Raw genomic sequence first — 19,066 nt, forward strand, 5'->3', positions numbered from 1 at the left:
GTCCAGCTGTGAAGTCTTAGAAGCCAAGAATGTCATAAGTTGGATAGCATTACTCATTTATTTAAAAGTTTCTGACATTTTCAACACTAATACATATTGGGAATTGCCAAAAAAAATGTTTTAAAGGGCATTTCAGCACTTTTTAAAACTTAAGTGTTTTTCAGTAAAATATATATATATATAAGAGATGTATTATTAAAGTTTTATAGTAGAGTTCATTTTTAATTAAAGTGTGTATGTTAGTAAATCTGTCATGTCCAACTCTTTGTGAACCCCATGGATCGTAGCCCACCAGGCTCCTCTGTCCATGAGATTTTCCAGGCAAGAATGCTGGAGTGGGTATCCATTCTCTTCTCCAGGGGATCTTCCCAACCCTGGGATCAAACCCAGGTCTCCACATTGCAGGCAGATTCTTTACCATTTGAGCCACATAATGTGTAAAGACTAATGTTGAGTTTTTCCAGTGTGACGGCTACTTACTATCTAAGGAAGAACATGATTTGTTGGATAACTTCAAAATGGTAAATTATATCATGTTTAGATAGGGATTGAATGTATTTAAAAGTGGATTGATACTATTTTGTATGTTAGAACTTCAACAATTTCAGGACATGGTGTATGGAATTCTTGCATTTTCCATCATGAATAATCAACAGGTTCCCTGCCATACATTTTAAGCCTGGTTTCTACTCAGTGGGAGAGAAACTTTCAGGCTGGTTTTTCTAAGCATGTCTCCATATTTAACACTATACAGTATCCATTTCCAATAAAAGCAAAGCCGAATTGGAAGAAATCAGCATTTGCTTTGTTTTAATTTTTTTTTTTTTTTTTTGGAAGAATCCAAGATGTCTTGTTGTGTTTTAAATACTGGGTTGGCCAAAAAGTTCTTTTAGTTAGTGAACATGTTGCTCAATAAAGTTCTTGGTGAAAATGAAAAATATGTCTTGTATTTTCACTTAAAATCGAACAACCTTTTTGGCCAACCCAATAATTTCAATCAAAGATGAATGCAAATTATAAACCTGGCGATGAACACTTTGAGGCAAATTTCAAGATTCCTCGTGAAGTTGCTATGCTTCAGCATCAGTATTTTTTCTTTCTCCTTACTAACCAACCAGCCATTGTGGTTAGACATAAAATGATAAATGACAGTATTGAAAAACTATTTAAAGTTGTTTAATGGTCAAAAAATACACATCGACTATCATGTGCTGCTGAGTAAGAAGCTGTGCCCTGGAGAGGCCAGTCACAAGAACTACTTGCTCACTCAGTAAGTACGCCCATTGCTCTGGGGGAAGCTTTTTAATTTGTTCTAATTTATTTTTAAGCAGTTAATAGGGTTAGGTGGTTTTAAATGTAAAAACTACAACAGCAAAGTGGAATTACGGGGTTGAATTCAACATGCATTTATAATTTCAATAGCTGTTGCCAGACTGTTCTCCAGAGGGTTTGTTCCAATTTACATGCTCAGCAGAAAGATCTGAGTGCTGTTTCTACACATCTTTGCCAACTCAGGGTATGTTCTGACGAATGTTTGATCTTGGCCAATCTGATAGGTGGAAGTGGTATGTTAGTGCTAGTTTAAATATGCAGTTCTCTTATTGCAGGTGAGATTGGCATCTTTTCAAATGTTTGAGTCATTTGAATTTTTTTCCGCCTGCAGATTGTCTGTTGATATCCCTTGTTCATTTTTTTCTATTGAGGATTGTAGGTTTTGTGTTTTTTTTTAAAACTGATTTGGAGGAGCTCCTTATTTATGATCTGGAGAAGAAAATGGCAACCTACTTCAGTATTCTTGCCTGGAAAAAAACCATGGATGGAGGGGCCTGGCAGGCTACAGTCCATGGGATCACAAAGAGTCAGACACAACTGAGCGACTAACTATTTATGAGGGAAAATTAGCTGTATGTTTATGACATTAACCACAAATACTTTTTCAAGTTTGTTGTTTATCCTTCAGTTTTGTTATCATAGTTTCTGTCATGCAGAAAATTTTGAAATATATATGTATAATTTTTTGGAGTGGAATTTATCAAGCTTCTTTTTTTATGACTTCTGGGTTTGTGTCCTAATTAGAAAGGCCTTCTAATTAGAAAGGGTGAGGAAAATGATTATTTAATTTAGTAAAACTGTATGAAATAGAATTGGACTAGACGCCATCATCTCCTTAAAAAGTCCCCTGCGAGGAAGACTTCACTCTGGGAGATAGTGAAGGACAGGGAAGCCTGGTTGTGCTGCAGTCCATGGGGTCACAAAGAGTCGGACAAGATTAAGCCGCTGAACGACAACAACAAGGAAGACTTTGGGAGACCTTGGGCTCTCACAAGCCTTTGGTTGGTACAAACGGATTTATCCCAACCTCTGCATTGAATCAGTGTGAAGGCTGATACCCAGAGAGGGCAAAGTCCAGTCAGGGTTGGTGCAGAACTAGCCCAACCGCTTTCCCTCAGGGGGCACTGCTTTCTCTTCTCAAGGCACCCCCAGGTGAGGGTAAGCGCAAACTGGGCCATATTTCTGCATAGAGCACGCCTCGCTGACTCTGCTGAGAAAGGGGAAGAGAGGCTGCCACTAGCTAAGTCGGGAGGCGGATTCCCGGAGCCCACGGGGGTGGCGGAGAGGGCGGGGGAGGGAAGGTCAGCCAGGTGTGGGTGGAGCCTCAGGCACCGCCCCTTCCTACCGTCTTCTCGAGGCCACGCCCCTCCCGGGCCCCCTCCTGACCTGTCAGAAAGTTCCTCAGGGCCCAGCGCCTTCCCAAGAGCCTCATCTGCAGGATCAGCTCTTTCGTTCATTTCTGCATTTCTAAGAAGCAGTGAGCTGGGTTGACAGCAAAGCTCAAGAAGCTGCAGCTTCAGCATCTGCCTCGATTTACCACAGGTCCTTCCCCGGCTGCGATGGACCCCGGCGTGGTGTCGCCAGGGTCGCATATTTTTGTAATCGCCACTTGAATTCTCTTTCTGAGAGAGCTCTCCCACACTGGGGCTTCCAGTCCCACAATCGACTGCGGATCTACAGTTAAGCGATGATAACCGATAACCGTTGGGGAAACCAGCTCAGGGGGGAAAGCCCCGCGTGGGGGTGGGGATCTTCCCGTCACGTCTAAAATCACATCGAGCCAGGGGACCTTCTTTAGTCACAAGTTCGGCAGAGCAATGTCAGCCTCCCAGCGAGCCTGGCCCCCCAAAAGCAGGGCTCTCACGTCTGGAAATTCTTTTCCAACCCACATGGGGACCACGACCCTTATGTATATTAAAGGGGGCATGATATAGTGACCCAGTAAACATAGTCCTGATTTAAATAATCTACTATACAATGGGCTTCCCTGGTGGCTCAGATGGTAAAGAATCTGCCTGCAATGCAGGAAACCTGGGTTTGATCCCTGGGTCAGGAAGATCCCCTGGAGAAGGGAATGGCAATCCACTCCAGTATTCTTGCCTGGAGAATTCCATGGACAGAGGAGCCTGGCGGGCTACTGTCCATGGGGTCACAAGGAGTTGGACATGACTGAGCGACTAACAACACTACTGACAGGATGAATGGATGAGTGAGGGAATGAGTTGAATGACAGCCTCCTGGAAAGGCCGCTTCTCCCCCATCTCAGCCCCTCTCAGAGGATGCGGGGTGGCAAGGAACAGAGGCAGCCAGAAGGCGCTGGTTCCTTCCTCCAGGCCCAGCTCAGCGGGCACTTCCTATTGGCCGCAGAGGCTACAGTTACACGTGCAGGTGCCCTCCTGATCTCAGGGGTGGGGTTGGGTGGGGTGAGACGCCTCTGTTCATTCCCCTGGGCCTGAGTGAATAGGTGGTGGTGGGGATGTTCTTGAGTGAGAAGTGTTGGGAAGGGGGGAGTCATGTGTGGGGAGTCAGGGGTCGTGGAAGTTTCTGAGAGGGAAGGAGATGGGGGGCAGCTCCCCACATATATAGTCTGCATATATTCACCACCACCTCCCTCCATGTGCTTTTGGGTGGTACTTTCCTTCTTCCCTTCCCTTCTGTCACCCTGCCCTTCCCACCCTTCCTAACAAGTCTTTTCCACATCATCTCCAGGGAGTCTGGAATGTGATTTAATCTGCGTTTGTTCCTTCAGTCCTGTTCTGTCTCCCCTGTTCCCTCCAAGGTTCTGTATTCCCTGCTCCCCATGTCGTGCTGGGGGCTCCTTTCTGGTGGGAATGGTGCCTCCCTCGTCAGACTAGGGGCTCTCTGCTCCCTGATAACTGTTGGCATTTAGGTAAAAGCTAAGAGCAGAGTGTTGTGTGGGGAGTGTCACTCTCAGACAGGAATCTAAGGGTGAGTAGAAAAAAAGGGCTGTTACAAAAACCCTGAGAAGGTGTCAATAGAGCACATGGGCGTCCCCCTTCTCTTTTAATGAAGAAGATTGGTACTAGGTTACACTTTCCGTGCGTGCTAAGCTGCTTCAGATGTCCGACTCTTTGCAACCCCATGGACCGTAGCCTGCCCGGCTCCTCTGTGCATGGGGTTCTCCAGGCAAGGATACTGGAGTGGGTTGCCATGCCTTCCTCCAGGGGATCTTCCTGACCCAGGGATCAAACCCACGCCTCTTACATCTCCTTCATTGGCAGGCAAGTTCTTTACCACTAGATGTAAGGAGTGACATCTGTCTCCCTCAGCCCTGTCCTCCAAACACCCAGTTCCCCTCCTCCCCCTCAAACACCATTGGCAGCACCTCCCTCCCACCACACACAATGTATGAAATGGTGGTAGTGAGAATGCAGCTGGTTATATGAGCTTAGACTTTCTCTTGTATTTAAAAAACAAAGGTTGTGCAACCACTTTCAAAAACTTTTTGGCGATATCTTGAAAACTGACCACTGGCATATCCTATAACCAAACAGTTTCTTTTCTAGGTTTCTTTCTGACAGAGATGCACATGTCTGCTCACCATGAGACTGTTCAAAAATGTTCATCACAGCATCAGGCCTGAGAGTCAGACATTGGAAATATCCAACAACTCATGGAAGGCAGAATAGATAAATAAGTTACAAAATAGCCCTCTAATGGGCTAGCAAACAGTGATGAAAATGGACCCAGGACTGGGTGTGTCCCAGGAATGCGCTGAGAAAGCCAGATTTACAAGGGGCATGTGGAACTCTTTGTGCAAAGATTTAATGCAACAACCAGGAATCTACAGTGCTTGGCCTCAGGTTGTGGTGACCGTTGCAGGGAGAGACAGCGGCGATGGGGGGTTTCTGAAGTGTTGTCCGTGTCCTCCTGAGCTCAGAATCCTGAATCCCAGGGTCTGTGGTGCCTCAAGGTAGAAGAGCAACATGAAAATGGGGATGCGGGACAACGTGGCGGAGGGAAGTCATCGTGTATGAGAAGCGTGGGGAGCCCTGCAGGGACCGAGTGAGCTGGATGATCAGCCCCCCACCCTGGCCTGAGCAGCCCGTTGGCTGGAGCAGGACTGGGAAGGCTAATGTGCTTGTCAATCAGGTTCAGGATTTGCGTCCAAAGCCCTTTGCACAGCCTCGGTAGGATCGGAGAGGAGTGAGAGCTGGATGAACAGCTTGAATGCAACACAATGCGAGCCAGCAGGGAGGTGTGGGCCCGAGCCACGGGCCCTGAGGAGGAGGCATCTCTCAGGGCCAAGGAGCTGGCACAGAAAGAACAGGAGCCCCAGGGCCAGCGGAGGGCCAGCAGAGTCAGAGGATCAGGGTTGGGGAAGCCCAGGAACTTTGGGGAACTGCATTTTCTCTGGAGCAAAAAGTTTATGCAGGGAAGTGAAAGGAAGTGAGGCAAGGAACTGGGGCAGGACAGGACCCCGAACTGTGACCAGCTTGGTTTATCTCACTTGGGAGTCAAACTTTCCCTTCCTCCCTTCCTTCCTTTCTTTCTTTTTCTCCCTTCCTTCCTGCCCCTCTCCCTCCCTCTCTCCCTTCCTTTGTTTTTTTTCACTTTTTCTTCTGCCTTTAGAAAACCAGTACCTAAAATAACTTAAAATAACCTTCCCTAAAATAACTTTGGAATATGCAAAAGCCGAGAGTGTGAGCTCCGTGAAAACAAGAACTTTGTTAATTCCCCATCATTTCCCCAGGGTTCATGGTGGTACATGACATTAGGTAGATGCTCAAAACATATGCATGGATGATGTGTTGATGACAAGGGTACTGTGCTGCACCTGTAATATTACCTAGGCAAGATGGGGATTGACCATCTTGAATCATTATAATTAACCAGTAATCTTGGCAAATGCCACAGCAGGGTACTGGGGCCAAAACACCTTACCTTGGGCTGGGGGGTGAGGAAGGCTTCCTGGAGTGAGCAGTACAGAAGCTGAGACCTGAAGGTCATGGTAGGAGCTAGTCAGGACAGGTAGGTGTGTTCCAGGCAGAGGGAAAAACACTGGAGAGGCCCAGAGGCAAGAGAGCCCTAATTGGGGTTGGAGGGAGGTGTATGTGCGTGACTGGGGGCAGGAGTGAGTTTGAAGATGACAGAGCTCCAAGGCCAAATTAAGAATATGTGGCTTTGACAGGGAGCTCTGCTCACGTCATAATGTCATGTGGCCGCCTGGAAGGGAGGGGAGTTTGGAGGAGAATGGACACCAGGAAGGCTGATTCCCTTCGCTGTTCACCAGAAACTATCACAGCATTATTAATCGGCTGCGTCACAATATAAAATAAAGTTAAAATAAAGGAATATGGGCTTTGTTTTAAGGACAGGGGAGTTTAGGCAGGACAATGCTGTGATAAATTTTGTGGCAAAAGGAACAGATCTGAGAGGGCAGGGAGAAGGGAGCCAGGCAGGTGAGAGACTGTTAACACCAGGTGATGGAGCGGGAGGGTGGTCTAGGCGAGGACAGAGGCCATGGGGGCAGGAAACAGCAGGACTCACAGAGTCTTCTGAAGGGAGACGACTTCCCTGGCGATCCAGTGGTTAGGACTTAATCTTCCACTGTAGGGGACACGGGTTTGGTCCCTGGTCAGGAAACTAAATAAATAAATAGAGACTGGTCTTGGGGACCAAGGATGGGTGAAGGAGAGAGAAGAGCTTAGCATGACTCCTAGGTTTCTGGCCTGGAAAACAGACTCAGTATGGGGAGAGGGACATTATGTAGATGCTACACAAGTGTTCTGTAAACGCTACACCGGGTTTCCCTGGTGGCTCAGACTAAAAGCATCTGCTTGCAATGCAGGAGACCTGGTTTGATCCCAGGAAGATCCCCTGGAGAAGGGAATGGCAACTCACGTCGGTATTCTGGCCTGGAGAATTCCATGGGCAGAGGAGCCTGGTGGGCTATCACGACTAACACACACGCAAGTGTTACTTCTACTTATTCAAATGTACTGTTTGCCTGTGGCTCCTCTTCAGTGATGACTGATAGAAATGACAAGTGGCCTGTCCCCAGGCTCCACTGGCTCTCAAGGGCTCAGACCTGGTTCTTAGTCTGTGGATATCCTTCAGGCTCCTTTCTCCTCCCTTCACCCTCCAGCTCTTAAGGAAGCAAAATTTTTCCTTTCTGGCCCTGAGCCCAGCTATCAGCCAAGGATTGCGTGAGTTCCCCTGCGAGTCACCTGCTCCTTACTCATTCCTGCAGGGAAATGCCCCACCTGCCATGGGGCATGGCTTTTGACTCAATTTCCCTTTCTCCCACCCAGGGTTTTCTGCTCATCTGTCAGGCCTCCTGCCTGGTAGCCCCTTCCTTCCTTTTGGCTTCCCTCACCTTTCTCCCGAAGCTGCAGCTTCTTTGAAAATCTTCCCCACCCTTCCAGAACCTCTTGATTGTGCATCCGTGCATGCACCTCTTGGGTGCTAAGCTGTAGGTGCGCTCTGATCCAGCAGGTGGTCACCCTGACCTTGACACAGGATATCAAGGCACATACTTAGGTTTGTGTAGATAGACTGGCTAGACTGGAAGGTCTCCAAGGCAGAGCCTGGTCTCATTGAACAGCCTCAAAGCCTGGCACTCAGTAAATATTTGTTGAGAAGAAGAATACAGCAGACAGGGAGGTGTGCTTGCAGACCTCCCTCCAAGAAAAGACTTGCTACCCACTGCCAGGAGTGTGGTCAGCTGACGGGTCCAGTTCTTAGCCTCTCCCTGGTCCCCAGGGCTGGGACGAGGGTGAGGAAAGCGAGGCACCCAGAACACACAATGTGAGGTGGTGCTGGCTCTCACGGTCATGCAAACACCCCCTTTTATTCTGTGCACGTCGCTCACCTCTCTCTAGTCCTGGCACTTGAGGGCCAATGGGGACTGAGCACAGCGGTGGTCCTAGGGCCCGGGCATCTCTGCCCAGCTCAGGCCGGGCTCCTCCCATGGGCTGGCTATCTTCGCTTGGGAGTTGCATATCAGGCTTGTGGAGAATTGTCAGATCTGCCCAATCCTGTTTCCTTTCACGGCAGTGACTCCCCAGGGACCCTTTCCCATGCCTATCTTCATCTCAGCAGCTGCTTCCTGGTGAACCTGACCTGATGAGCAGGTGCATCCAGATTACAAAGCAAAGCACCGATGCCCCTGGGAGTACCTCACGCCCCGTCTTGGACCTAGTGTCTGGCATAAATCACAAGGACTGACTGAATGGCGAGGAGATCCCCAAGGGTCTGAACGCCTGGTGGGAGTCCAGTGACTAGATATGCTGGCTTTGGCACCCCTGTAGCTAGTCATGGAGGCAGCAGAGCTGTTTCCATGGTTTAAACGTTCTCCTGAAATCTATGCTTTTAGAGGAGATAAGGCCACTCGGGTTCACAAAAGGACCCAATCTTTTTGCTTTTGGTGGGAATGATATCAGAGCAGTGTGGCAACATTGGCTTATCTTGGATAAGCAATAATTCCCGTCAGCACCTGTATATAAACATGTTTTTCGCTGGGCATAATAGGAGCAGAGGAGAGCAGTGGGAAGGTCAATGGCTTTGGACTGTCGCACCAGGTATCCTCAGGTGAGTCATCCTACCTCTCTGAGATTCAGTTTCCCCATCAGTAAAGTGGGATCTAGGAATGTCTGGTTATGGGGACTGCGGGGATTAGATCAGATCACAATGTAAAGAGCCCACTACAGTGTTTAGCCCAGCATGGAGTGGCAGCTACTATTATCATCAACTAATGCCCATCAAAACCTATTTTTTTTCTTTTTACTATTTGACCATGCCACTCAGTGTGTGGGATCTTAGTTCCCTGACTTGGGATCAAGACCAGTGCTTCCTGCAGTTGAATTGCAGAGTCTTAACTATTAGACTGCCAGGGAAGTCCTGCCCATCAAAGCCTTTTCAAAGATAGAGTTGATAGGCATGAATGCCACCAGGTGGTGAGTGGCCTAACTGCTTTGCATGGACCAAGTCAAGACAACACCAGTGACAAGTCACTTCAGCCACGTCCAATTCTCTGCGACCCTATGGCCCATAGACTTCTCTGTCCTTGGAATTCTCCAGGCAAGAATACTAGAGTGGGTTGCCACGCCCTCCTCCAGGGTATCTTCCCAACTCAGGCATAGAATCCACATCTGCATTGGCAGGCAGGTTCTTTACCACTAGCGCCACTTGGGAAGCCCAAGTTGAGACAGAGACCATTCATTTTGAGAATAAGAGAGCATTCAAACTCTGAGGCCACAGCAAACATGGACATGAGCTGAGCCAAGCTCCTTGGGAGCCAGGGACAAGCTGGAAGAGTGAAGTGCAGTGGGAATCTTCAAGTTTCCAGTCGAAAGCAGAGCTTGGTGTGGAGTGTGGGAGATGGAATAACCTCTCTATTTACAAAGGGTTTAGTCAATGTCTCAGGGATGCTCATGTAAATCAGCCTGAAGGATCAATACATACAAATGACTTGGTACCTGGATCCACCAGGAAGATCCACAGACCTACATTTCTCTGGGTGCCCAGGGCTTTTTAGAAAGGAGACTGTTCCACATGCCAGGGACTATGGCCAAAAAATAAACCACAAAATAAAATAAAAAAGAACATTGGTACTTAAAAAAAAAAAACAAAAAAAAAAGGGAGACTGTTGCCTTTTCCTCCTAGGAGGCAGGAGGTTGCATATAAAGAAGGCCTTTATGTGGTTTGGGGCTCTGTAGAATACCCTACATGTACATATGGAATAAAGACTGAAAGGATTCTGTAAAGCAATTATCCTTCAATTAAAAAATAAATAATTTAAAAAAAAAGACTGCAAGGAAATACATAAGTGTCAACCATTGTTTTTTCACTTAGGGAGTGGAATAATGGGTGATTTTAATTTTCTTTTTTATACTTTTTCGTTTTCTCTGAATTTGTTCTCCACAGACGGTGACGATGTAGGTAGATGGAGGGTGGAGTGAAGGAAGTCAACAAGGATTTTTTAAAAATATATTATCCTCAGAATCTATTTACCTTGAGGATGAGGTTCTAGACTCAGCATTTTCACGGCCTGAACAAGAATCCACTGTCAGCTTATGGTTTCTAGCAAACAAGTGAAAGGAATCCACCAAAGCTCTTTACACCCCATTCAGGATGGGAGTAAGGAGGGCCCAGGAAGCCTGAATGATCATCTCAGATTCTCATTCATTCTTCCCTTCGACACAAGGAAGGGAAGTGGAAGCGGAAGTCCTGATTGTCCCTAGAGCAGCTCTGTGATGAGTCAGAGGCTCAGAGAGGATCTATGGAGAGAGATCTCTGCACTCTAACACCAGGCTCGGCTTGTCGTTCTGACAAGGAAGTCTGGGCACCAGGCCCTTTGATAATCTGATAAAGCCTGTGTTTGGCTCTCTCACACTCTTCCCTGAGTTATCTCTTTACTTCTAGACACACTTTCTTGTCCCTACCTGTCTAGGCTTTTTAAAATCCTGCTGGACCCAAGCCTTTCATATTCCCAAATTGTCCCTTTTAATTCCCAACCTCCCTCTCCACTTTTACATTTCCTTCACTGTCCTGTTCTTTGCTATCTCTTTGCAAAGTGTGCTGACCACTAATTTTTACTATAGTGTAAGAGACTCCTACTCTGTATTACTGTTCATAAAACAAGATTCTAAGAAGAGCAATTTTACAATGGAATTCACTCTCTGGAGAAGTCAGTGTGTTGTTGTTGTACAGTCTCTAAGTTGTGTCCGACTTTGCAACCCCACAGACTGCTGCATGCCAGGCTCCTCTGTCCTTCACTATCTCCCAGAGTTTGCTCAAATCATGCCCATTGAGTTGGTGGTGCTATCTAACTATCTCATCCTCTGCCAGCCCCTTCTCTTTTTGCCTTCTGTCTTTCCCAGCATCAGAGTCTTTTCCAATTAGCCAACTCTTCGCATCATGGCCAAAGTATTGAAGCTTCAGCTTCAGTCCTTCCAATGAATATGTAGGCTTGATTTCCTTTAGGATTGACTGGTTTGATATCCTTGTGGTCCAAGAGACTCTCAAGAGTCTTCTCCAGAACCATGATTCAAAAGCATCAGTTCTTTAGTGCTCAGCCTTCTTTATGGTCCAGCTCTCACATCTGTACATGACTACTGGAAAAACCACAGCTTTGACTATACAGAACTTTGTCAGCAAAGTGGTGTCTCTGTTTTTTAACATGCTGTCTAGGTTTGTCATTGGAAAGGAAGCTCTTCTTCCAAGGAACAAGTATCTTTTAACTTCATGGCTGCAATCACTGTCCACAGTGATTTTTGGAGCCCAAGAAGGTAAATCTGTCACTGCTTCCAACTTTTCTCCCTTCTATTTGCCATGAAGTCATGTAACCGGATACCATGATCTTAGTTTTTTGAATGTTGAGTTTCAAGCCAGCTTTTTCACACTCTTCTTTCACTCTCATCAAGAGGCTGTTTAGTTTCTGTTCACTTTCTGCCATCAGAGTGGTATCATCTACATATCTGAGGTTGTTGCTATTTCTTCCCGCAATCTTGATTCCAGTTTGTACTTTATCCAGCCCAACATTTCACATGATGTACTCTGCATAGAAATTAAATAAGCAAGGTGACAATATATAGCCTTGTCATACTCCTTTCCAAAATTTGAACCGGTCATGCCTGAGGTCAGGGACGGCGACTGAGAGGAGCTACCCCACGTCCAAGGAGCGGCGGCTGTGCGGGAGCAGGAGGGCCAAGAGGAGCTACACCACGTATAAGGTTGGGAGCGGGGGCCGTGAGGAGATACCCTTCGTCCAAGGTAAAGAGCAGTGGCTGCGCTTTGCTGGAGCAGCCGTGAAGAGATACCCCACATCCAAGGTAAGAGAAACCCAAGTAAGACGGTAGGGGTTGTGAGAGGGCATCTGAGGGCAGACACACTAAAACCATAATCACAGAAAACTAGCCAATCTGATCACAGGACCACAGCCTTGTGTAACTCAGTGAAACTAAGCCATGCTGAGTGGGGCCACCCAAGACAGATGGGTCATGGTGGAGAGGTCTGACAGAATGTGGTTCACTGGAGAAGGGAATGGCACACCACTTCAGTATTCTTGCTTTGAGAACCCCATGGACAGTATGAAAAGGCAAAATGATAGGATACTGAAAGAGGAACTCCCCACGTTGGTAGGTGCCCAATATGCTACTGGAGATCAGTGGAGAAATAACTCCAGAAAGAATGAAGGGTGGGAGCCAAAGCAAAAACAATACCCAGTTGTGGATGTGATTGGTGACAGAAGCAAGATTTGATGCTGTAAAGAGCAATACTGCATAGGAACCTGGAATGTTAGGTCCATGAATCCAGGCAAATTGGAAGTGGTCAAACAGGAGATGGCAAGAGTGAACGTCGACATTCTAGGATCAGCGAAATAAAATGGACTGGAATGGGTGAATTTATGATGACCATTGTATCTACTACTGTGGGCAGGAATCCCTTAGAAGAAATGGAGTAGTCATCATGGTCAACAAAAGAGTCTGAAATGCAGTACTTGGATGCAATCTCAAAAATGATAGAATGATTTTCAAGGCAAACCATTCAATATCACAGTAATCCAAGCCTATGCCCCAACCAGTAATGCTGAAGAAGCTGAAGTTGAACAGTTCTATGAAGACCTACAAGACCTTTTAGAACTAACACCCAAAAAAGATGTCCTTTTCATTATAAGGGACTGGAATGCAAAAGTAAGAAGTCAAGAAACACCTGGAGTAATAGGCAAATGTGGCCTTGGAGTACGGAATGAAGCAGGGCAAAGGCTAATAGAGTTTTGCCAAGAGAACGCACTGGTCATCGCAAACACCCTCTTCCAACAACACAAGAGAAGACTCTACACATGGATATCACCAGATGGTCAACACTAAAATCAGATTGATTATATTCTTTGCAGCCAAAGATGGAGAAGCTCTATACAGTCAGCAAAAACAAGACCGGGAGATGACTGTGGCTCAGATCATGAACTCCTTATTGCCAAATTCAGACTTAAATTGAAGAAAGTAGGGAAAACCACTAGACCATTCAGGTATGACCTAAATCAAATCCCTTCTGATTATACAGTAGAAATGAGAAATAGATTTAAGGGACCAGATCTGATAGACAGAATGCCTGATGAACTATGGATGGAGGTTTGTGACATTGTACAGGAGACAGGGATCAAGACCATCCCCATGGAAAAGAAATGCAAAAAGCAAAATGGCTGTCTGAGGAGGTCTTACAAATAGCTGTGAAAAGAAGAGAAGCAAAAAGCAAAGGAGAAAAGGAAAGATACTCCCATTTGAATAGCAAGGAGAGATAAGAAAGCCTTCTTCAGCTTTCTCAGATCAATGCAAAGAAATAGAGGAAAACAACAGAATGGGAAAGACTAGAGATCTCTTCAAGAAAATTAGGGATACCAAGGGAACATTTCACGCAAAGATGGGCTTAATAAAGGACAGAAATGGTATGGACCTAACAGAAGCAGAAGATTTTAAGAAGAGGTGGCAAGAATACACAGAAAAACTGTACAAAAAAGATCTTCACGACCCAAATAATCACGATGGTGTGATCACTCACCTAGAGCCAGACATCCTGGAATGTGTAGTCAAGTGGGCCTTAGAAAGCATCACTACAAACAAAGCTAGTGGAGGTGATGGAATTCCAGTTGAGCTATTTCAAATCCTGAAAGATGATGCTGTGAAAGTGCTGTACTCAATATGCCAGCAAATTTGGAAAACTCAGCAGTGGCCACAGGACTGGAAAAGGTCAGTTTTCATTCCAGTTCCAAAGAATGCTCTAACTACCACACAATTGCACTCATCTCACATGCTAGTAAAGTAATGCTCAAAATTCTCCAAGCCAGGCTTCAGCAATATGTGAACCACAAACTTCCAGATGTTCAAGCTGGTTTTAGAAAAGGCAGAGGAACTAGAGATCAAATTGCCAACATCCGCTGGATCATCGAAAAAGCAAGTGAACTTCAGAAAAACATGTTTCTGCTTTATTGACTACGCCAAAGCCTTTGACTGTGGATCACAATAAACTGTGGAAAATTCTGAAAGAGATGGAAATACCAGACCACCCGACCTGCCTCTTGAGATACCTATATGAAGGACAGGAAGCAACAGTTAGAACTGGACATGAAACAACAGACTGATTCCAGATACGAAAAGGAGTCCGTCAAGGCTGTATATTGTCACCCTGCTTATTTAACTTATATGCAGAGTACATCATGAGAAACGCTGGGCTGGAGGAAGCACAAGCTGGAATCAAGATTCCTGGGAGAAATAACAACCACCTCAGATATGCAGATGACACTACCCTTATGGCAGAAAGCAAAGAAAAGCTAAAGAGCCTCGTGATGAAAGTGAAAGAGGAGAGTGAAAAAGTTGGCTTAAAGCTCAACATTCAGAAAACTAAGATCATGGCATCTGGTCCCATCACTTCATGGGAAATAGATGGGGAAACAGTGGAAACATTGTCAGACTTTATTTTTTTGGGCTCCAAAATCACTGCAGATGGTGACTGCAGCCATGCAATTAAAAGACGCTTACTCCTCAGAAGGAAAGTTGTGACCAACCTAGACAGCGTATTAAAAAGCAGAGACGTTACTTTGTCCACAAAGATCCATCTAGTCAAGGCTATGGTTTTTGCAGTAGTCATGTATGGATGTGAGAGTTGGACTATAAAGAAAGCTGAGCACCAAAGAATTGATGCTTTTGAACTGTGGTGTTGTAGAAGACTCTTGACAGTCCCTTGGACTGCAAGGAGATCCAACCAGTCCATCCTAAAGGAGATCAGTCCTGGGTGTTCATTGGAAGACTGATGTTGAAGCTGAAACTCCAATACTTTGGCCACCTCATGTAGAGTTGACTCATTGGAAAAGTCCCTGATGCTGGGAGGGATTGGGGGCAGGAGGAGAAGGGGATGACAGAGGATGAGATGGCTGGATGGCATCACCGACTCACTGGACATGAATTTGAGTAAACTCCGGGAGTTGGTGATAGACAGGGAGGCCTGGTGTGCTGTGATTCATGGGGTCGCAAAGAGTTGGACACAACTGAGCGACTGAACTGAACTGTTATTCCGTGTCTGGTCCTAACAGTTGCTTCTTGACCTACATACAGGTTTCTCAGGAGACAGGTAAGGTAGTCTGGTACTCCCATATCTTTGAGAATTTCCTATAGTTTGTTGTGATCCATACAGTCAAAGGCTTTAGCATAGTCAGTGAAGCAGAAGTCAGTGTAGAAGACCCAAAACCTAATTCTAGAAGAACTGGATTCAAGTCTTGTGTTTGCTTTTAAATTATTGGCTCACCATGAGCAAGTCATGCCCTCCCGGAGCCTGTTTCCTCACTTGTCATAACAGGACCTCGAAACTGTCTTTTTAAAAATCAGGTCACAGGATATTTTCCCTCTCCATTGTCTTGTTTCATTTTCACACTAATCCTGTGGTTATTCCCCCTCCATTATATCGTTTGATTGTCACACTAATCCTATCTGGGCAGGAAGCCCTATTTTCTGATTTGCCTTTCAAAGTTCGGTTCAGATAAGCCCATCCCCAGAAAACCCTTCTCCCCAACCCCACCCCCAGGCTAATCATTCCATGGAGATGGGAGTGGGGGGCTGGGCAGCCTCTGAGTCTGGCATCGGTCCCTGTGGCTCCACTCAATCCCCTACTTGTACCAAGGGCAGTGATCCCTCATTGTCCCTTTGGTTCCTTAGGGCTTTGCACATGGTCTCTAGTGACTGCTCTAGAAAACTGAATGACACCAACTCAGCAGTCACAGGGGAGACTGAAACTGAGCAGGGCCCTGTGGGGATCCCAGACATGGACGTCTTTCCTTCCCCCATATCTTGTGGGCAAGACTCCAGCCTCCATGACCTTCCCTGCGTCCCAAAGGGTGGCTTCCAACAGCTGCCAATCAAGGGTGCGGCAGCCAAGAAAACACCTGTTGTCGTTGTTCAGTTGTGCCTGACTCTTTGGGACCCCATGGACTGCAGCACACCAGGCTTCTCTGTCCATCACCAGCTCCCGGATATTACTCAAACTCATGTCCATCACGTCAGTGATGCCATCCAACCCTATATTTGATCTCAAGATGATGGAGTAGAAGGACGTGCACTCATCTTCTCCTGGGAGAACTCCAAAATTACAACTCACTGCTGAACAACCATCGACAGGAGAATGTTGGATCCTACCAAAAAAAGATACTCCAAGTCCAGGGGCAAAGGAGAAGCCCCAGCAAGACGATAGGAGGGGCAAAATCACATTTGGAATCAAACCCGATACCTGCCAGAGATGCTCAAAGGGCTCAGACAAAACCTTGTGCACACAAGGACCCAGAGACCCCACAGAGACTGAGCCAGAACTGTGTTGAGTGTCTCCTGAGGAGGTACAGGTCAGCAGTGGCAGGGGTTCTGGGTTCAGGAGACCTGGTCACACAGCCTGTGGCATAAGCCCTCTTGGAGGAGGTCACCATTAACCTCACCATAGAGCTGCTGAGCAGATGACCCACAAACTGCAGAACAATTATACCACAGAAATTCTCGCACTGTGAAGAAAGTCCTAGGACTTACAAGCGATTTCCCAACCTGGGGATCTGGCAAAGGGACTGAGAACCCCCAGGGAATTTGACTTTGGAGGCCAGTGGGATTTGATTACAGAACTTACACAAGACTGGGGAAACAGACTCTGGAGGGCACAAACAAAACCTTGTGTGCACCAGAACCCAGGAGAAAGGAGCAATGACCCCACAAGAGACCGACCCAGATGTGCCTGTGAGTGTCCAGGAGTCTCTGGCGGAGGCATGGGTTGGCGGTGGCCTGCTGCAGAGTCGGGGGCACTGAGAGTGACAATGTGTGCATGGGACCTTTTGAAGAAGGTCACCTTTATCTTCTCCTTCTACCTTCAGTCGTTCCCAGCATTAGGGTCTTTTCCACGAGTTGACTCTTCACATCAGGTGCTCAAAATATTGGAGCTTCAGCTTCAGCATCAGTCCTTCCAATGAATATTCAGGGTTGATTTCCTTTAGGATTGACTGGTTTGATCTCCTTGCAGCCCAAGGGACTTTCAAAGAGTCTTCTCTAGCACCACAATTGGAAAGTGTCAATTCTTCAGTGATCAAGCCTTCTTTATGGTCCAACTCTCACATCTGTACATTACTACTAACCACCTGAGGCAAGATTAAAGGGACCAGAGAAACTCATCAAGATTAGGAGACTGGACTGCCTGAGATTAAGGACTGCAAACCCTGCTTAATCTTGTCAGAGAACTCACGTTTGACTCACTGTTATAAAAGTGAAAATGTTAGTCGTTCAGTCGTGTCTAACTCTTTGGGACCCCATGGACTGTAGCCCACCAAGCCTCTCTGTCCATGGAATTCTGCAGGCAAGAATACTGGAGTGGGTAGCCATTCCCATCTCTAGGAGATCTTCCCAACCCTGGGATCAAACCCAGGTTTCCTGCATTGCTAGTGGGTTCTTTACCATCTGAGCCACCAGGGAAGCCCATTCTTATAAAAACCCTCATCAGATCCTTTGGGGTCGAGATACAGTTTTCTGAGGCAGAAGCTTGGTGTGTGTCCCTTCACCTGGCAAAACAATAAAGCTATCCTTTTCTACTTCACCCAAAACTCTGCCTCCAGGATTTGATTTGGCACCAGTGTACAGAGAGGCCAAGCTTCTGGTAACAAGAATGCCCTCTGAATTCTGTCTTCCACAATATTCATTAACAACTACCGCCTCCCTCTTCCATGACCCTCTCTAGAAACTCAGTAGGTGGGCGGTGGGCAGGCTCTAATGACAGTACCAGGCAGGAAAGATCTAAAGGCAGAGCCCTGGACCCCTTCTATAGAGCCTGTCATCCTCAGGGCACCAGTCCTACAAACACAGATGGTTCAAACACCAAAGAATTTTGAAATTCCCTGCACTGCCCTGGGCCAAATATCACCTTACAAGTATCAAGATGATATTGCAAATATCATCTTACAAGTGCCTGACCCAGGGCTGGTACTTCACTGATCTCAAAGGCCTGTTCCTGCTTCCACCTTCTTAGCTGGTGGAGGTGGGCAAAGGGGACAGTGCAAATTTGTTTCCAGTTTACACAGTATACACCTCTCTGATGGCAAGGTAGAGGGCCACCCCGCTGCCCCCACCTACTTCCCCTGCACCTGCAGCCACTTTGTAATTTATCCAAATTACAGAGTCATTTATTTCCTTCTCTCAGGGTTCTGGGTGCCCTTCTCCTAGGGAGGAGTTTGAGAGGTTTGCAAGGGTGCTGCAGAAGCTGGGTCACTGGCAGAGAGCTGATAAAAAGCAAGAATTTGAGGCTTCCCTGGTGGTTCAGTGGTAAAGAATCTGCCTGCCAATGCAGGACACAAGGGTTCGATCCCTGATCGGGGAAGATCCCAAATGCTGTGTAACAACTAAAGAAAAGAGATAAGTCGATCAGTCGTGTCCAACTCTTTGCAACCCCTTGGACTATACAGTCCATGGAACTCTCCAGGCCAGAATACTGGAGTGAGTAGCCTTTCCTTTCTCCAGGGGATCTTCCCCACCCAGGGATTAAACCCTGGTCTCCTGCATTGCAGGCAGATTCTTCACCAGCTGAGCCACAAGGGAAGCCCTATAACTGATGCTACTATATGTCATTATATGTCATATATGAAAGTTGTTAAGAGAGTAAATGCTAAGTATAACAACTAAGCCTGTGCACAACTATTGAGCTTGTGCTCTGGAGCCTAGGAGCTGGGATTACTGAGCCCACCTGCCCCAACTACTGAAGCCTG

The sequence above is a fragment of the Cervus elaphus genome, chromosome 7, assembly GCF_910594005.1.
Source record: "Cervus elaphus chromosome 7, mCerEla1.1, whole genome shotgun sequence".
Lineage (NCBI taxonomy): Eukaryota > Metazoa > Chordata > Mammalia > Artiodactyla > Cervidae > Cervus > Cervus elaphus.